Genomic DNA, 7500 nt, shown 5'->3' on the forward strand with positions numbered 1-7500 from the left:
GCTACTGGGGGAATCCTTGTTAGTTTCTTTTCCTCCGCTTAGTAATATGCTTAAATTCAGCGGGTAGTCTCGCCTGCTCTGAGGTCGTTGTACGAGGTGTCGCACGCCACACCGCCAGCCGGCTGTGCACGCTACCGAGTAAGTACCGGTATGCGAACCGCCAGGCGACGGGCGCGCATCGCACGTTTAAGGAGGCGCGGCCGGCCCCACAGGCGGCCGCGACGCTCCCAGGTCTGCGAAGCGGGGCAAACGCCGCGCGCTTCAGTATACGTAGCCGACCCTCAGCCAGACGTGGCCCGGGAACGGAATCCATGGACCGCAATGTGCGTTCGAAACGTCGATGTTCATGTGTCCTGCAGTTCACATGTCGACGCGCAATTTGCTGCGTTCTTCATCGACCCACGAGCCGAGTGATCCACCGTCCTGGGTGATCTTTTCTTAGTTTACACTGTCTCTTTCAAGACAGTTGCATAGGCGGGACGTAGGCGTGTGGCGGCCCCTGTTCAAGCGTTCTGTGTCCAACGGCCTCACGGCCGATGGGCGTCGTACGGCTCCACACCGGAGCGGACAGGCAGTCGGGCGAAAGTCATTCAAAACCGGCGCCAGGCGCCAGGTGCCGCAGGCCAGCCGCTCCAGCGCTTCAGCGCTCGTACCACACAACATTGGCGTTAGTTTTGAGAAGCACGCGTGGTTCCGCACGCGGCGCACGGCTACTGCGAGCCGTACAGGTAGCGTGTTGCGCGACACGACACGCACATCGAAAGACATGCAGTCTAGTCGGTAATGATCCTTCCGCAGGTTCACCTACGGAAACCTTGTTACGACTTTTACTTCCTCTAAATGATCAAGTTTGGTCATCTTTCCGGTAGCATCGGCAACGACAGAGTCAATGCCGCGTACCAGTCCGAAGACCTCACTAAATCATTCAATCGGTAGTAGCGACGGGCGGTGTGTACAAAGGGCAGGGACGTAATCAACGCGAGCTTATGACTCGCGCTTACTGGGAATTCCTCGTTCATGGGGAACAATTGCAAGCCCCAATCCCTAGCACGAAGGAGGTTCAGCGGGTTACCCCGACCTTTCGGCCTAGGAAGACACGCTGATTCCTTCAGTGTAGCGCGCGTGCGGCCCAGAACATCTAAGGGCATCACAGACCTGTTATTGCTCAATCTCGTGCGGCTAGAAGCCGCCTGTCCCTCTAAGAAGAAAAGTAATCGCTGACAGCACGAAGGATGTCACGCGACTAGTTAGCAGGCTAGAGTCTCGTTCGTTATCGGAATTAACCAGACAAATCGCTCCACCAACTAAGAACGGCCATGCACCACCACCCACCGAATCAAGAAAGAGCTATCAATCTGTCAATCCTTCCGGTGTCCGGGCCTGGTGAGGTTTCCCGTGTTGAGTCAAATTAAGCCGCAGGCTCCACTCCTGGTGGTGCCCTTCCGTCAATTCCTTTAAGTTTCAGCTTTGCAACCATACTTCCCCCGGAACCCAAAAGCTTTGGTTTCCCGGAGGCTGCCCGCCGAGTCATCGGAGGAACTGCGGCGGATCGCTGGCTGGCATCGTTTATGGTTAGAACTAGGGCGGTATCTGATCGCCTTCGAACCTCTAACTTTCGTTCTTGATTAATGAAAACATACTTGGCAAATGCTTTCGCTTCTGTTCGTCTTGCGACGATCCAAGAATTTCACCTCTAACGTCGCAATACGAATGCCCCCGCCTGTCCCTATTAATCATTACCTCGGGTTCCGAAAACCAACAAAATAGAACCGAGGTCCTATTCCATTATTCCATGCACACAGTATTCAGGCGGGCTTGCCTGCTTTAAGCACTCTAATTTGTTCAAAGTAAACGTGCCGGCCCACCGAGACACTCACTCAAGAGCACCCTGGTAGGACTGCAACGGGGTCCGCCTCGGGACGCACGAGCACGCACGAGGCGCGTCGCACGCCTTCAGCTCGCCCCACCGGCAGGACGTCCCACGATACATGCCAGTTAAACACCGACGGGCGGTGAACCAACAGCGTGGGACACAAATCCAACTACGAGCTTTTTAACCGCAACAACTTTAATATACGCTATTGGAGCTGGAATTACCGCGGCTGCTGGCACCAGACTTGCCCTCCAATAGATACTCGTTAAAGGATTTAAAGTGTACTCATTCCGATTACGGGGCCTCGGATGAGTCCCGTATCGTTATTTTTCGTCACTACCTCCCCGTGCCGGGAGTGGGTAATTTGCGCGCCTGCTGCCTTCCTTGGATGTGGTAGCCGTTTCTCAGGCTCCCTCTCCGGAATCGAACCCTGATTCCCCGTTACCCGTTACAACCATGGTAGGCGCAGAACCTACCATCGACAGTTGATAAGGCAGACATTTGAAAGATGCGTCGCCGGTACGAGGACCGTGCGATCAGCCCAAAGTTATTCAGAGTCACCAAGGCAAACGGACCGGACGAGCCGACCGATTGGTTTTGATCTAATAAAAGCGTCCCTTCCATCTCTGGTCGGGACTCTGTTTGCATGTATTAGCTCTAGAATTACCACAGTTATCCAAGTAACGTGGGTACGATCTAAGGAACCATAACTGATTTAATGAGCCATTCGCGGTTTCACCTTAATGCGGCTTGTACTGAGACATGCATGGCTTAATCTTTGAGACAAGCATATGACTACTGGCAGGATCAACCAGGGAGCTGCGTCAACTAGAGCTGAGCAGCCGGCCGCCCGGGAGTGTGTCCCGGGGGCCCGCGCGAACACGCAAGCGTCCGCTCAATTATTCTGCAAACAGGAGGAGGCTGAGCTCCCCTGCACAATACACCTCGAAACCCTCTCAGGTCCCGGCGGCGCGCAGCGCCGTCCTAAGTACTTGGTCGGGTTCGAGAGAGGCGCAATCGCCCGGAGTTTGGCGAGTAGACGCTTTAGGTGCGACCACCCGTGCTCCCAACTGAGCTTGCCGCTGCCGACAGAGGCCCGGGAGCGTGCTGTCGTGGCATTGCCGGCGGGAGACAACACGCGCCACCTACGGTGGCCGGCAGCTCCAACGCCAGCGCCACAGAAGGACAAAAGCCCCACTTGGGTGCCGAAGCGAACTCTCCCAGCACAGCGCACGCGCCAACACGTCCGCACAGCTGCGATACAATCCACCTGCGAGAACCGCAGAGGCGACCGAGCAGCAGACGGCGTCGCGGCGCCGAGCGCCGGGCGGCGGCGCATCCTCAGCGCACACAGTCCTCAATCGGACCAGCACACTGCAGATGTCCACCGCGCTTCGCACCGGGCCCGCGAGGACCTACTTTGGCCGCACGGCGCCGCGTGCAGGGTGCGCCGGCGCGCAGCTGCGCCGCCTGCCGCCTCCGTCGGCCGGCGCGCCTGCCACTGGCCGCCCCCACCAGCCGGCTGTAGCGCGTGCGCCCACGCACCGCGCGGCCAGCACGCCGGAAGGCCCCCCCTCACCGGCCGGGGACGGTCCCACCCAGCCACCGCCGCGTATCGCTTCACACCCACATGCCATTCACGTTCGTGGGCATGGTGGGTATCGCTGAAACAACCGGTTGGTAGCTCAACCGATCGTCGCCATCACTGATTCACCTCTAGCGAGAACAACCGCACCACAACGGTTTACCAGTTCTTCATTTGCGTAACGTCACCAGCAAACGTAGACGTCCATCGCCATTTGCAAATTCAACGATTGTTGCATGCCTGTGTCAGGTGTCACGACACACTATGTCTGCCCACATACACGCAACAACATGTGCACGCTTCGCGAACACGTGGAAGGTGGCCCCCGTACGTATGCGATGTCCATTGCGCGAACGACTGTCAACCGGCCTCTGTCGCATGTCGCAGATGTGGAACGCAGTGCACCATGCTATCACGGTGTGTGAGAAGAGACGACTACGTCTGACAACACGCGCCACTACATCAACAGACGGCTCATGCTGATCGCCATCCACGGCATACCATACTGCAATCCAGCTCTTATAGGGAGACGACACGTAGCTGAGTGCACAATATTTGGACCGTATGGTTCGCCGTTGTTGGCGCAGTCGTGGTACGGTCACACATGTACCACGATGTATCATTCAGTACATGAGGACCAATGTGCGGTACAGTGTGTGATTTGGACGTACAACATCAGCGGACAGTTGCCACAAGCCGTACCACAACGTAGGCTGTGCTTCGCCATGCGAATGCCAATGAACAACTGCGAAGGGCATTGAGCATGTACGTCCTGCCGCCATCCGCATTACAGTGTATAGCTGCAAGGTGTTTAACATGAAGCGATACTCTGGGGACCGGGCAGTGCGAGTAGCAAACTATATTGCGGGGGTTGCAGTTAGGCAACACTACACTAATTTAACGCGTCGTATGACAATTACAGAGCAGGTTAAGGCCCAACGTGTGTTGGGTTAAGGCCCAACGTGTGTTGGGTTAAGGCCCAACGTGTGTTGGGTTAAGGCCCAACGTGTGTTGGGTTAAGGCCCAACGTGTGTTGGGTTAAGGCCCAACGTGTGTTGGGTTAAGGCCCAACGTGTGTTGGGTTAAGGCCCAACGTGTGTTGGGTTAAGGCCCAACGTGTGTTGGGTTAAGGCCCAACGTGTGTTGGGTTAAGGCCCAACGTGTGTTGGGTTAAGGCCCAACGTGTGTTGGGTTAAGGCCCAACGTGTGTTGGGTTAAGGCCCAACGTGTGTTGGGTTAAGGCCCAACGTGTGTTGGGTTAAGGCCCAACGTGTGTTGGGTTAAGGCCCAACGTGTGTTGGGTTAAGGCCCAACGTGTGTTGGGTTAAGGCCCAACGTGTGTTGGGTTAAGGCCCAACGTGTGTTGGGTTAAGGCCCAACGTGTGTTGGGTTAAGGCCCAACGTGTGTTGGGTTAAGGCGCAACATAGGTTAGGTTAAGGCGCAACATAGGTTAGGTTAAGGCGCAACATAGGTTAGGTTAAGGCGCAACATAGGTTAGGTTAAGGCGCAACATAGGTTAGGTTAAGGCGCAACATAGGTTAGGTTAAGGCGCAACATAGGTTAGGTTACGGCGCAACATAGGTTAGGTTAAGGCGCAACATAGGTTAGGTTAAGGCGCAACATAGGTTAGGTTACGGCGCAACATAGGTTAGGTTAAGGCGCAACATAGGTTAGGTTAAGGCGCAACATAGGTTAGGTTAAGGCGCAACATAGGTTAGGTTAAGGCGCAACATAGGTTAGGTTAAGGCGCAACATAGGTTAGGTTAAGGCGCAACATAGGTTAGGTTAAGGCGCAACATAGGTTAGGTTAAGGCGCAACATAGGTTAGGTTACGGCGCAACATAGGTTAGGTTAAGGCGCAACATAGGTTAGGTTAAGGCGCAACATAGGTTAGGTTAAGGCGCAACATAGGTTAGGTTATGGCGCAACATAGGTTAGGTTACGGCGCAACATAGGTTAGGTTACGGCGCAACATAGGTTAGGTTAAGGCGCAACATAGGTTAGGTTAAGGCGCAACATAGGTTAGGTTAAGGCGCAACATAGGTTAGGTTAAGGCGCAACATAGGTTAGGTTAAGGCGCAACATAGGTTAGGTTAAGGCGCAACATAGGTTAGGTTAAGGCGCAACATAGGTTAGGTTAAGGCGCAACATGGGTTAGGTTAAGGCGCAACATGGGTTAGGTTAAGGCGCAACATGGGTTAGGTTAAGGCGCAACATGGGTTAGGTTAAGGCGCAACATGGGTTAGGTTAAGGCGCAACATGGGTTAGGTTAAGGCGCAACATGGGTTAGGTTAAGGCGCAACATGGGTTAGGTTAAGGCGCAACATGGGTTAGGTTAAGGCGCAACATGGGTTAGGTTAAGGCGCAACATGGGTTAGGTTAAGGCGCAACATGGGTTAGGTTAAGGTACAATATGGGTTAGGTTAAGGTACAATATGGGTTAGGTTAAGGTACAATATGGGTTAGGTTAAGGTACAATATGGGTTAGGTTAAGGTACAATATGGGTTAGGTTAAGGTACAATATGGGTTAGGTTAAGGTACAATATGGGTTAGGTTAAGGTACAATACGGGTTAGGTTAAGGTACAATACGGGTTAGGTTAAGGTACAATACGGGTTAGGTTAAGGTACAATACGGGTTAGGTTAAGGTACAATACGGGTTAGGTTAAGGTACAATACGGGTTAGGTTAAGGTACAATACGGGTTAGGTTAAGGTACAATACGGGTTAGGTTAAGGCACTTGGGGGGGGGGGGGGGCCCGGTTTGTTGATTGTGATTATCGTAAGTAAATGACTGCGGCATCATCTGATTTGCCACGTCAGGGTGCACCTTTGGCTCATAACAGGCGGCGCTCTGATTCCATGCTTGTGGCAGACCTGTGTCTTTCATTCCTGCCATTGTTTGTGTGGTGTGACAGGAGGCAGTATTGTGATGTTGGGTGCACCCCTGTCTGGGACATGTGTGGGTGTTGGTGGCTTAGCTGAGCAATGGTGGTTGTCGGAAGGGTGGGATATTCTGTTTTCCGAGTGGACCTCCCGGTCTGGTTATGATAGTGTGGATTGTCTAATGTGGCAGAGAGGATGCACTGGGTGTTGTTCCATGCTGGTGCTTACATATTGTCTGTGTGCCTGTTACAGGCAGAGAGTAGTGCGTGATAAGAGTGTCTGGCTGACGTGTGATTGTGAGCAGAGTCTTTCAGCATGTATACGGACAGGTCTATACATTATCTGTATTCTGATGGCTCTATCTATTACTAATCAGCGCCGTGTATACGTTTAATCCGGTTCCAGTCGAAACTATTGTATCTCTGTACATTAGTGACACGGCGAGCCCGCTATGTAGTTACTCGTCTCGGCAGCTTCCACCGGTGTATGGCAAATGATTATAAGGAATCAGTCTAGTCGTCAATACCGATAGTCTGACGTCACATGTCTGGGGTGGGGGACGCTGCGCCCTTCCGGTGGGTCATGGCCTAGGAAGACTCTTCCCACGCAGGGGGGCTTGGACTGTCATTGACTCTTCCGAGTAATATACTTGCCGTACGTTTTTGCGACTGCGAGTGCAACGCTCACCGGTACCGACATGGATGGAGCGCCTCCTAGCTGCCGCTGAGCATCTGCATTCGTACAGCGAGCAACGCGATCGCGTCTGTAGCTCGTACGTGGTACAGCTCGCAGCTCATGTATATGGACAGCGGGAATGTCGCATATTGGACATAACTCTTCATGAAACGCACGTTATAGGGGTGGATTGCACATTGCGAGTGCGAGCAAAGTCCGCCGTTCATCCGCTGGAGTTGCGAGTTGGGCGGTTGGGGTGGGGCACGAACGGGTGCAGGTGGAGTGATTGCCGGTCCACGACTTCGTGCGGCAGAGGCGCTGGCGTTGGGGTGGGGTCGAAAGAAGGGCACTGTGGGCCCATCGCTGTCTTAGTCGGCTTGGCGTCTCATAGATGACGGTATCGTCGTTGCAGGAGGTCATGTTGCGGGAGACCTACAGATGGCGGTATGTTTTGCGGTGCGCTCGACATGGCGGACGTAGT

The 7500-nt window shown here is 54.0% G+C and overlaps 3 non-coding genes across 3 annotated transcripts in view; all 3 read right to left on the reverse strand.

Moving 5' to 3' along the window:
* LOC124560733 overlaps positions 1 to 87 on the reverse strand; it is a 4222-nt gene extending 4135 nt beyond the window's left edge. The window contains exon 1 of the ribosomal RNA XR_006969280.1: positions 1 to 87. This exon is cut by the window's left edge and continues 4135 nt beyond it. This is a non-coding gene — a ribosomal RNA (large subunit ribosomal RNA).
* Positions 88 to 275: 188 nt separating this feature from the next.
* Positions 276 to 430, reverse strand: LOC124560730. Its single transcript, XR_006969278.1, has one exon. It is a non-coding gene; the product is annotated as a 5.8S ribosomal RNA (ribosomal RNA).
* A 351-nt stretch (positions 431 to 781) lies between these two features.
* Positions 782 to 2691, reverse strand: LOC124560731. The gene has a single exon (XR_006969279.1). It is a non-coding gene; the product is annotated as a small subunit ribosomal RNA (ribosomal RNA).
* Positions 2692 to 7500: the final 4809 nt, after the last annotated feature.

The sequence above is a fragment of the Schistocerca americana genome, unplaced genomic scaffold, assembly GCF_021461395.2.
Source record: "Schistocerca americana isolate TAMUIC-IGC-003095 unplaced genomic scaffold, iqSchAmer2.1 HiC_scaffold_1108, whole genome shotgun sequence".
Classification (NCBI taxonomy): Eukaryota; Metazoa; Arthropoda; class Insecta; order Orthoptera; family Acrididae; genus Schistocerca; species Schistocerca americana.